Source organism: Carya illinoinensis, chromosome 1 (assembly GCF_018687715.1).
Source record: "Carya illinoinensis cultivar Pawnee chromosome 1, C.illinoinensisPawnee_v1, whole genome shotgun sequence".
Lineage (NCBI taxonomy): Eukaryota > Viridiplantae > Streptophyta > Magnoliopsida > Fagales > Juglandaceae > Carya > Carya illinoinensis.
Window position 1 is genome coordinate 12119039 of NC_056752.1, and position 12024 is coordinate 12131062.

The window sequence follows — 12024 nt, forward strand, 5'->3', positions numbered from 1 at the left end:
TTTTGGGGTTTTGGCGTTGGGTAGTGCTACTATGTCTCTTCAATTTGCCCACTTGATATGTCCCTAATGTAAATTTTTGTATTTTTTTTTCTTTTTACTTCAAACATTTTGTGAACATGTTTAAACATTTAAAAAAAAAACTAATACACTAATAGTCAATTCCTTAACTATTAAGTATAGAAATATATTAAAAAATAAAATAAAATACATTAGCAATCAAATTAAGGGGAAATACTCAGAGAGCATAGTATCATTTTCCTTTAGTATTTGTATTAGAGGTTGCACGCATTATGTCCCACAATAATAAGACTGGAGTGAGTGGTGTTGGGACTTCGGAAATGAGTTGTCTTATAACGTGGACTACGTTTGCTTTGAATGCAAGGTTTTCTTTTGACTACCTCTTTCTCTCCGATAGACAGATATGTGAGAGCATTTGTAAATAGATAGAATCGTATTAGGCAATTATTCAGGTCATTATCAATTATTTTTGTTAGTCAAGTCAAGTTTCTAGAGCGATTTAATTTTTGGTGAAATTATTATATCTTTGTGATTGTCCCAAAGCCATTCGTAGTAGTAGGCTGAGCTCTTTTGGCTTGTTAAAAAGATACGCATGATTGTAATAATGTGTTCATTTGGGAAGGCGAGGGGGTGGTAGGTTTTGAACTTTCAAGGAGCGAATATTGAGTTCGGCTTCAGACGTGGCTGCCCAAGTAATATTATTCATTGAAAAAAATATTGCTTCGGCCCAAGTAATATTCTGATTAGCTCCCAGCCAGCCCAGTTTGAGATAATAAAAAAGGGTCCAAATATAGATAAAAACGTCTACAATTAAGTTAAAGAAAAAAGCAATTACATAATCCATTCCAAGAAATGCAAAAAAAAAAATAAATAAATAAACTAAAAGTCATGCCCAAAGAAAAGAGCAATTTTGGAGAGGCCATATCCTTGAAAATAAATAATATAAAAATTTGAAATTATAGAAAAAAAAAATTAGAGAAATACATTTCTAAATATATTGAAATTTTAAAAAAATTTAGAGAACATCATGTGGGGGATTGTAAATTTTTTTAGGGGCCTATTTGCTATATTTATAGAATTATAAATAAAATATAAGATATATTTTGAATTTTTAAAAAATTTGGGGGGCCAGTCATAATCTAGATCCGCTGGAACTACTTTTCAATTATGTTTCTTAATAATACTGTACTAATCTACTAAAAAACATTTGGTCTATTTCGTTGGTGATCTTCAATTTACGTTATTTTTCCTTTTTCTTTTCTCATTCTTTTCAAATGAGGATTTGGAAAGATATTTTCAGTATCATATTTGTTTAAATTTGTTGCAAATCATTGATATAGAGAAGAGAATCGGCCGAACTTGGTTGACAGGGGTGATGAGATTTTGATGAGCCCAAGTGATGATTTAGAACCTGGCCATGGTCTTCTAAACAGTACAAATAATATTTTTCATGAAATTGGTTCGATTTCTATTGGTGGGAGCCCAAGTATGAGTCCAGGTATTAATCCGGATGTTGTTCAAGAAGCTAGGCAAGACCCTCCACAAAGTCCTCGTTCGAGGTCTATATACCCCGTGGTAAGATTGCTTTGGTATAAAAAAGTTTTAGGAAAATATTATTGTAATATTAAACCTTATGATTTTTAGTCACATATGTTAAATGGTGCATTTTTAGTAGTTTCCTATATAATTAGTTGATATGTGAAATCACTTTAAATATATTACAATCACAAGTATGATGGGGGATAATCAAATATAGAATAATAGGCATCACTCAATTATGAATTACGAGTTAATAAGTTGATCATTGAATGTTCAGATAGAAGTTATAGATTGCATTGTTGCGGTTTTGACATTTGCATCAGAGGTTGCAGAAATTATGTCCAACAATAACAAACCTCTGAAGTGGGTGGTGTTGGGATTTATTGCAGCAAGTTGTCTTATAACATGGATGACGTTTACTCTGAATGCAAGGCATAAAAAAGCTAGGTTTTCTTTTGGGTGCTTCTTTCTACCTGATGGACAAAAATACGGGACTATTTGTAAATATATTGACTTGTATGCTGCAATTATTCAAGTTATACTGTCAATTATTTCTATTATTGTTAAATTTCCAAAGTGTTTTACTCTTAGCGAAATGATTATATCTTCTGCAATGATCTCCTCAAAGTTGACCACGAAGTTCACTCAGAGTGATTCTTAGTATTAGGTTGGACTCTTTTGGTTTGTAAAAAAGATATGTATGGTTGTTAGAATATGCAGTTGGGTAAGCCGAAGGGCTGGTAGGTTTTGAACTTTCGTGGTGTCCATCAGGCTTACCTTGAGTTTTGCTTCAGTTTGTCCATCAACGTGGCTGCCATTGGCTGCCATTGAGTTTTGCTTCACTCTTGTAAATTATGTGGCAACTATTATCTCTTGATCTACTACTTTTCTCATATTGTTCAAATCTTAAATTTCATGATTTTCAGTCACATATGTTAATATGGTACATTTTAAATGGTTGTCTATATAAATTAATTGGTATATGAAATCACATAAAATGTGTCACAGTAGCGAGTATGATTGAGAATGATAGCATTACTCAATTATTAATTACAAGTTAATAAGTCAGTCATTGAATGTCCATAATGAAGCTATAGATTGCATTTTTAGGGTTTTGGTTTGTATTAGAGGTTGCAAATGTCCAACAATAACAAGCTTATGAAGTGGGTAGTGCTTGGATTTACCGTGATGAGTTATCTTATAATGTGGAGAGTGTTATATATGAATGCAAGGTTGACCGTAAAGTACACCCAGAGCCATTGCTACCTTTAGGTTGGGCTTTTTTTTTTTTTTTTTTTAATTTTTTTTTAATTTTTTTTTTAAAGAGGTTGGGCTCTTTTGGTTTGTTAAAAATATTTGTATGATTATAATAACGTATTCGTTGGGCAAGCCGAGGGGCTGGTTGGTTTTGAAATTTCAATTGGTGACAACTATTCTCTCTTGATCTATTACCTTTTTTCATACCATTCATCTGAGTTTGAATATGATAAGTTAATATAAAGACCCGTGGCTTAATTAGCGTAACCCTTAAATCTTCAAAGTAGAGGTCTTGGTTCGAAACTCATTTTTCCAAATATATCAAAAAAAAGAAGATGATAAGTTATTAAAAAGCCTATTATTATGTGGTAGATTGACCTGACAAAACCGGTTTGACAACAAAAATTTATAACAAAATAAAATACTAGAATAATTTCCCATGCAAGTAAGATTATTTTTTAATGCTTAGAAAACAAAAGATTATTTTTTAATTGCTAAATAGTATCCCACCGGCCTTCCCGCCACTTGTGGGCCTCAATAGGCCATTGAACCCAGAAGATACTTTTAAAGCCCATAACTTGTTTTACAACTCTGTGTGCCCAGAAATGGCTTACAGCCTATATGAAAAACGTACATACGTTTTCAAACCAAATAGAAATAAATTTTATATCTAAAATATTATAAATTAATCTAAAAATAATTTTAGTCTCTAAATAAAGTTTATAAATAAGAATATTACAAATTAATATGCAATTATTGCTAATAGTTTGAGTATTCTAGTAAATAGTTTTGAGTATTCTAAGAATTAGAAATCTACTACTAATTGTCCCTCCAAGGCACCGAAAGTCCAAGGTGCAATAAATTAATAACCATAGAACCTGATAGAAAAAACATATAAAACTTGGAAGAACATGGGAATATGATGTCTGAAAATGTAAGAAAATAAATACAAGACTACAAGGAATGAATAAACAAACCGTGTGTGTATCAATGTGCACCCGAAGTAGATTGAGATTGAGTCTCGTTTCCAGAATTCAATCCTACATAAATTGAAATCAAAATTATTTTATGATAAGAAACAATATAATGCTTGGTTTGGTTTGGTAGATGAAATGAGATGATTCATCTCAATATAATCATTATAAGATTTTCAAACTCCCACACAAAATATAATAAATAATTAAAATTTTTCTAATTTCAAAATAAAAATAATATTAAAAAATTATATTCTAATAATATTTTATTCAACTTTTAATTTTTATCCTATCTCATTCGCGTGACCAAACGAGACCTTTAAAAAATTTACAACAAATAATTAATTAAGAGTAATTACTGCTTCCATCTTGATCTACTTGTAGTTGTCGAGAAAGTCTATCACCTCCCGAACCTCAATCAACTTCCCTTTAATATGATTTTGAGTGCAATCATATTAATGAACTCTTAAATGGACTCTTAAATGGTAGGAGATAATAAACTCTTAAATGGATCCAATCTGCACCCTGGTGCTAAAGGTGTCCAAGGTTATTGTAGAAATATGGATGATCGAGATACTACGAGCTATCTCTCGAATGACTGGATATTTGCCAACATTTGTCTTCTACCAACCTAAAATATTAAACTCTTCCACAGATGGGCGTAACTCCTCCAACAAGTAACTTTCCAAATTCATTTGGCTGTCTAGATTATTCCATGTTTGTGTGTATCGCGAGACTGCATACCCCACTTTTTCCCAACATTGGTAGGAGCTAAAGCGGTGGTGGATGATGAACCTTGGTCCTAATCTCCTTGAATGAGGCAAACTCATCACACAACCTATTCTTAACCCTCAACACCAGATAGCTCGCCAATCCCTTCCCACTAGTACTTTTCAACCCATACACCATTCCATCAATCTTATAGTGTGTGTCAATAACAATAGCAACACATAACAAAATATTATCTTACTTAAATCTTCCCAATATTTCTCATACTTGAGTCTCATGTTCAATGCCATAATACATAATGTCAATGATTTTGACTCATCTCATCCAATTGCTCCTTAAACCTAAACAAACTTGTTGGAAATATTCGTTTGATGTGATATATAAAGAACCATAAATGGTTCAGGTTGTAACATCATAAGACAATCTCAAAACTTCATCAAAGACCTTAACATTTTCCCAATCTACATATTTGGGCTACCCTAAATTTCCATTCGCTTCCTCCTCATCAAAGTGAAAGACATAATGAATATCTTCAATCTCCCATGGCATCAAAAGAACTTCCATATTTTTCGGTTGTTTCTAACATAAAAAAAGTTGAGTTCCATCTTATAGGAATGTCAGCCTTTAGAGTACAACATCTTCTTACATTAGAGACCCACAACAATAATAAAAGTCTTGAATTTCTCACGTCTAACTGGTGAAAACCTCACAAACAGAACTGCATTTCTTACTTTTGCAATCGACTCATAAACATATTTTAAACTGTCAGTCACAATAAGTTAAGGACACGTGCACAACACTGCACATATAAATACTCACCACCCAAGATGGACAAGTACTTTTCATTTCTAACATTATTATTTAAATACTCAAGTGCAGTATTATTAGAAGAGACATTATCCATTGTAATGGTTGAACTCATTCCAAATCCCACTCATTTATTCTGAACTCAATTGCCTTCCCAATCACATCACCTTTGTGATTTACAATTAGACAAAAATTTAAGATTTTTTTTTTTTTTTGCAACTTCCAAGTTTCCAACCACTATAAACAAAATGTGCAAAAAGACACAAAGTAGAAATTTTGGACCAATGTCCATTTGTCGATGGTGAGGCAAACTTTTTAATACTTTAATACATTCAAGCTTGGAGAACTGACATGATCACTGTCACTGTCATTGTCATAATCACTACTATCTATTTCAAAGTATCAAGCACCTCACATACTATAAAGAACCAAATAAATAAAATAAAATCACATAAAGTCACATAAACCCAAAAAGTGAACCCTAAATGATACTACATAGTTTCAATCTGGGTTTATAATTGCCTTAAGTTCAATCCAAAACACTAATCTAATTTAGGGTTTTGGATAGAACTAAAAACTCTAAAATTAGATTAGGGTTTTAAATTGAAACCCCAATCTAATTTAGGGATGAGATCCTCAATAGGATTTTGGATTTCTTTCCTAATTTTGATTAAGGTTTCAATCTAAGATCGAATAAAATGTGCATGACATAAACAATGACACATCCAAAATTGAAAATACTAAAACCACAATCCAACTTCACAGAATCCATTACCCAATCAATATAACTCCATGCTCCATTGAATGCATTCACATCATTCATAAACATAATTTGAATCTATACGAATGGACCGAATCTAATTTAGGGTTTCAAGTTACTTACAAAGGAGAGGACAACACTTCAGACAGATAGCTATGGTGACGACAAGTGTGACTATGGTGATGCAAGAAAAGAGACTAGAGATGGGGGAGAGATCTTGAAAGAGTTTTGAAGGGAAGAGGGGGGTTTGGAACCTAAAGGTTCCAGAAGGATGTCAATTTGTTTAATTTTTTTTTTAAATAAATGTAATATATATGTATATATAAGCAGTGGGTGCAGTGCTCCTCTCGGCACACACATCTACTTGAGGATTTAGGTCCCCCCCCCCACTTGTTCGCCTGCATGGTGCAAGCGGCTTGCCAGTCCACCACGGGCATGGCAGGGGAAGGGCTGCTAGGAAAGCGTACAGGTACTCGGCCACCAGCCCTACTTTTGTGGGACAATCCCTTTGACTTTATTGTTGCAGTGCAAGTCATTTGATTGGTGGGTCCTTGACAATATCAGCAATGTGTGTGTTCTTTAGTTAAATATTTAAAATGAGTGATATATTTTAAGTAGTTGTAATTTACGAGGTTAATATATAAATTATTTAAAATATGTCACATTAGCAAGTAAGATTATGAATGATGAAATATAAGATAAAGACTAATATTGTTTAAAAAGTTATAAAAATAATTCGTAGATAAGTTTGACTAGTTCATACTCTTTAGAGATTAAAAAAAAAACAATTTCTATCATAGTTGTTAGTCAAGAGACAATTAGTTGAATGCTGAATTTTCAAATGGAGAGTAATAGATCTAGTTGTGGCATTTTGGCGTTTGTATTGGAGGTTGCACAAATTATTTAAAAAAATTATGTTTAGATATAATTTTTGTCATGTTTGATCAATGAGAATTGTTAGATTTATAAAAGTAAACTCACAAATTAATGTATTTTGTTATGATACGTTAAATTTAATTTATAACAAAGATAAGTTTATAAAATATAGTCACATCAAATCACGTCAATTTTAAATTTATTTTTATAAAATCTTTTTGTAGATATGTGAGACCAATTATCGTTGTTTGGCAGTTGGAAGCAACATAGAATCGCATGTAGCATTCATATTTTCAAATAATTCTATTATTCTCAACTCTCCGGAAACGTTGGATTATTTGCATTTTTTTTGAGATGTGGGTTTCTTTTCAATTCGAATCTCCCTTGGTTAGGATCCATGTTGCGCAGCCAACAATTTTGCAAGATGAAGGTGAATAAAACAGAAGCATTATTAGCAAACTGTTAACTAGAAGAAAACTGTTAGAAACTATATCATTATTTCATTACTAGTTTATCCTAAAGCAAAAGATCAGTTGTTTACTTGATAGTCCTTATTAGACACATTTTCTCTTCCTCTTCTCTAGAATACCAAAAAGCTGCTCTAGGAATAGATAAAATATACTAGGCCCAAAGTAAGCCTACTAGGCTCATCTCAAGGGGGGAGGTCCTATCACTAAAAAACAAAGGAAGAGAGAAATGAAAGACAATGGGGTGACAAGAAAAATGAGAATGTTAGGAGTAAAGGATGAGAAGGTAAAGGAGAAAGTAGAGAGAAGAGAAAAGGTCAGACATGCAAGAAAAAAACTGGCAAAAATACCACTCCCTAGGTGCATGGAGAAAGAGGGGTCAGATAAAAAGAATAGACCAGATGACTCCAAGGGGGACTTCGACTGTTTCTTTAGCTTCTTCAACCTCTTGAAAGTGGCTCCAGCAAGAACCATTTTTCTAGCGAATATATTCAAGATCTTCATTGTATAGTGAGAAATGAGAGGCTATGAGAGACTATATAACAAGCATATCATAGTGGAATCCTCCTCCCCAAATGCCCTGTGGACGTATGCTATATGCTAAATCACGTAAATCTATGTGTCTATCTCTCTTTTATATTTTCAATATTTATTTTTCATTCACTGCCATGGACATACTCACAGTTGTGCCGGATCATGTAGGGGGCTCCAGACCTGTAATACCCGAATCTTACTACATAGGTCCTTACGCCATTTCTTTTTTATTAATTCTTTAAGGTCAATATTTTAAGATAAAGATTTTTATTATCTTATTATTTTATTTTAAGATGGGTGTGCTTTTATTTTTATGTGGGTTATAAAAATAAATTAAGAGTATGATTTTAAGACCTTGTAATATTTTTCTCTTGAGCCCTCTAAATTTTATTATTTAAGAAATGTCCCAATTATTCTCTACCATTGGATTGGTAGGTGAAAAGTATTTTTGAGGTGGATAGATCTCTACCATTCATTTGCTTCCTTGTGATGGAAGAAGGGAACAAAGACCAAAAAGCCCTTGCCCTTCCTCCAAGTCTATTCCTAAGACCAACAAGAGGGGAAAAAGGGAAAAATAAATCCCGTAAGTCTTTTCCCTTATCCATTGGTCCCCTCCTAGCTTATGAGATAATATTTTGACCAAAATTGACTTAAGCCTTTAATTTCTCCCTTCCCCTTTCTGTCATAAGCCAAAGAAGAAACCCATTTCCTTCTCATTCAAGCCTAACCAATGTCTTCTTCTTCCTCCTCTTTTCTTCTTCTTTTCATCTTCAAACTCAAGAAAAACCGAAGCTTTCTCTCCACTTCTTCAAGCTGTGCGACCCCAAGGAAAGAAAGAGATTGTTTTCTCCTTTCCCAAGCCTTGCCATACACTCATTCCATACCTATTTTTGAGTTTGTTTATAGCTTGAAATTCAAAGTTTGTTTTCATCTTCTAAGAGGTGAAAATTGAAGACAAGAGGCTTTTGATTTATTCCTTAGTATGATTTGTACGTGGGTTTTGAATTTTATGGCTTATCTCACAAATATATTTCGGTTTTGAGTTTCCAGCCAAGGGTTAATGTTTCCTCTAGTGCACTAAGCTGAAATCACCTCTCCTCTTCATCATTCTTGTGTTTTGGGAAGGATTCACCAAAGGTATAAACCCTAACTCGAATTTTAGTTGATTGGGATGTTGTTTAAGGTTAACCAAACCATGTAGAAAGTTTGTGTTTCAGATTTTGTTCTATATCCTTTCATGTTGTGATTTTTGTATATATGCTCTGTTTTGACTTAGCCGAACATGTATGGAAGCTGTTTTGTATTGTATTTTTATATATTTCAAAATGAAGAGGGTTTTTAACAAACAAACTTGTTTTAAATCTTGGATGACTTTTGGAATGCTTTGGGTTTGTTGGAAACGTCGTATATAAAATATTGTTATGTTTTGGGGTCTTCCAAGTAATGAGTTTTCTTCAAAAAGGAAACTTAGAGTAGTGTTAATTGGTTTATATCATGCTTTTAAAGGTGTTAAACGATGGTTCACTGGAGGGCCTGTCATGTCCAAAGGGAGGCGAACTCTGCAGCTCATGTTCTAGCAAAGTCTGCTGTGTTGTTATCAGAGGATTTGTACAACATTGAAGAATGTCCTGAGTGCATTACTTCTATTGTAACCTCTGAAATGTTGTTAAATTGATTAATGAGATCAGTTTCTATTTAAAAAAAAAAAAGGTGTTAAACGATTAAACTATAAACTTGATGTTTAAAGATTTTTAAGTTTACTTAATGAGTTATTCTTGTTATTTTCTATGTTATGCTTAATTAAATAGTATACGTTAAATAGGCTATTTATTATACTTATGTCATTAGATTTATAAAATGGATTGGTATTAAGAAGAGGTGACCAAAGATGCAAAAGGTACTATAGTATGTAAAGCTGTCCAAGAACTCTTAAATCTATGCTATACCATGTCTTGTTTTGGAAATAGCCCATTTATGTTGCCCCACTTTTTAGTTAATTTTTACCTAACCCAAGAGTTCAAATGTTGAATAAACTAACCTTTTATAAAGAGGGACCACAAGTTGATTTCAAGGGGCATGTTCCTAAGCTTGTTAGCCCACTTGAGATTCCTAAATCTATTTTAAAGCCATTCTTAAGCATTTCCAGATTTGATCTCTTAATGTCCATAGCCCAAAGTGAGCTTGAACCAAAGAGACCTTACTTGAAGCCTATGAAATCTTAACTACTTTTCATGTAAGCTATTAAGTGGCCTTTCATAGACAGCTAGCATGCTTAGTATTAATTATGTTATTCTTGTAAATGTTAGACGAGAGATTAATTATTGGGTTAGCGCTAAGTGTAGAAAGGGATGTTAGATTTGTAACATCGTGGCTTTCTCTTTTAAAAGGAGGCCTAAAGAATATTATATGAGTATTAACACGCTTATGCTATTTATTGGAATAGGACCTATATTGATGTTGGAAGTATTGAGGAGCATAGAGGTAAGTAGCTATGACCATGCTTCTTACACAAAGTTCTCTTATGAAAGAATGTCTCTCTCTTTTCAAATGTTCTTCTAAAGAAAGAGTAAATGTATATATTATGTACAAGCCTTTCTTGGTAGCCCCTGTTCAGCACCCTATCGATTATAGTTGTTTGTATGTGTATAAGGTTATGGATTCTAAGTCATGAGAATTTCATACATGCTCTCTCAAATAACTAATGTCTTACTTATACGTAGCATGACATGAAATGCTATTTTTAAAAAATAAATGCATATGCACTGGACTAAGAAAAGATAACAAAAACGTTTGATTGCAAAGAAAGGAAAGAAATGAAAACAAGGTTAATTGCAAAGAAAAGAAAGAAATGAAAAGAAGGTTAAGGTATGAAAATAGGTAACGGCATGAAAGATGATACTTAAGCTAATTCTTTTAAACGACGTTTTTCCATGAATGAATTGGTAAATGAAAATGACTAAATGAAAGAAAGAAAGGACTGAAAGGAAATGAATGTTTTAATGTATGAAACTATATAATGGTCATGACTGATAAATGAATGATGGTACCAAAGGATTGACAGATTGCAATGCTGGGTAAGTAGTACTGGCGGTGCACCCAGTACTGCCCCCAGACGGAACGGATTCCTAACCCGCGGCCAAGGGCAGAATCAGGTCAAAAAAATCGCTAACCCAAACACACAGGGCATAATGGTGTGTACTAGCCAAATGAAAGTGAAACATGAAAGTAATGTTATGCATGAAAGTATTGTTTAAATGTTATACATGAAAGTATTGCTTAAAATGTTTATGCATGAAAGTATGATTTATTTCTTAAACTGCTTATTCATGAAAGCATCGTCCAAAATTAGCAAAGGTTTATGTATGCATGATTCCAAAAGAAAAATATTATATGATTAATAAGTTAACAGCATGGTGTACTGCTTACTGAGTATTAGACTCACATTGTGTTTATGTTTTAAACGTCTAGGTAATGACGAAGAGGTTAGGGAGCAAGGCATTACTGCAAAGGGAGAGACAGACCCTTAGTGTGTCTTCCCTATTGGTTCAACCTTACATGGATGATGGGTTATGTTTATGGATGTTGTTTTTATGTTGGGATGGGTCCCTTGTCGGGACGTTTTGTTGGGTTTGATTTTAAACCATATATCTTTTGGTATGGTGTAACCATTATGGTGGGGTGATGGTAAACCCTTATATATTGGCTTAGTGCCTTCTTGTATGTATGGTAGAGATGGAGTGCCTTCCTAACTAGAATCGTTATGTTTTTATGAAAGTATGACGAACTCTGACAGTCTGTTTATGGAGAAATGTTTAAATAGAATGTCTATCAACTGTTCCCTTTATTAAATTAGAAATTTAGAGTACACGTGTGTCATGTTCATGCTGATCGTATATCACTAGAAAAAAAAAATAGAACGAAAAAGAATGAAGTGGGACAGGTATGTATTTAACGATTCCACCCTTCCCAGGGCGGGGTTGTTACAAGACCACACCGATCGAGATCAGAATCATTATGGCGGGTCGAGAATGACTCTTTCTCCCATTCTTTTTCCCATTCCAGC

The 12024-nt window shown here is 33.2% G+C and overlaps 1 long non-coding RNA gene across 1 annotated transcript; it reads left to right on the top strand.

Annotated features, from left to right (window-relative positions):
• The first annotated feature begins 8668 nt into the window (after nucleotides 1–8668).
• LOC122301811 lies at nucleotides 8669–11759 on the top strand. The gene is made up of 3 exons (XR_006240224.1): nucleotides 8669–9098; nucleotides 10405–10442; nucleotides 11430–11759. It is a non-coding gene; the product is annotated as an uncharacterized LOC122301811 (long non-coding RNA).
• Nucleotides 11760–12024: the final 265 nt, after the last annotated feature.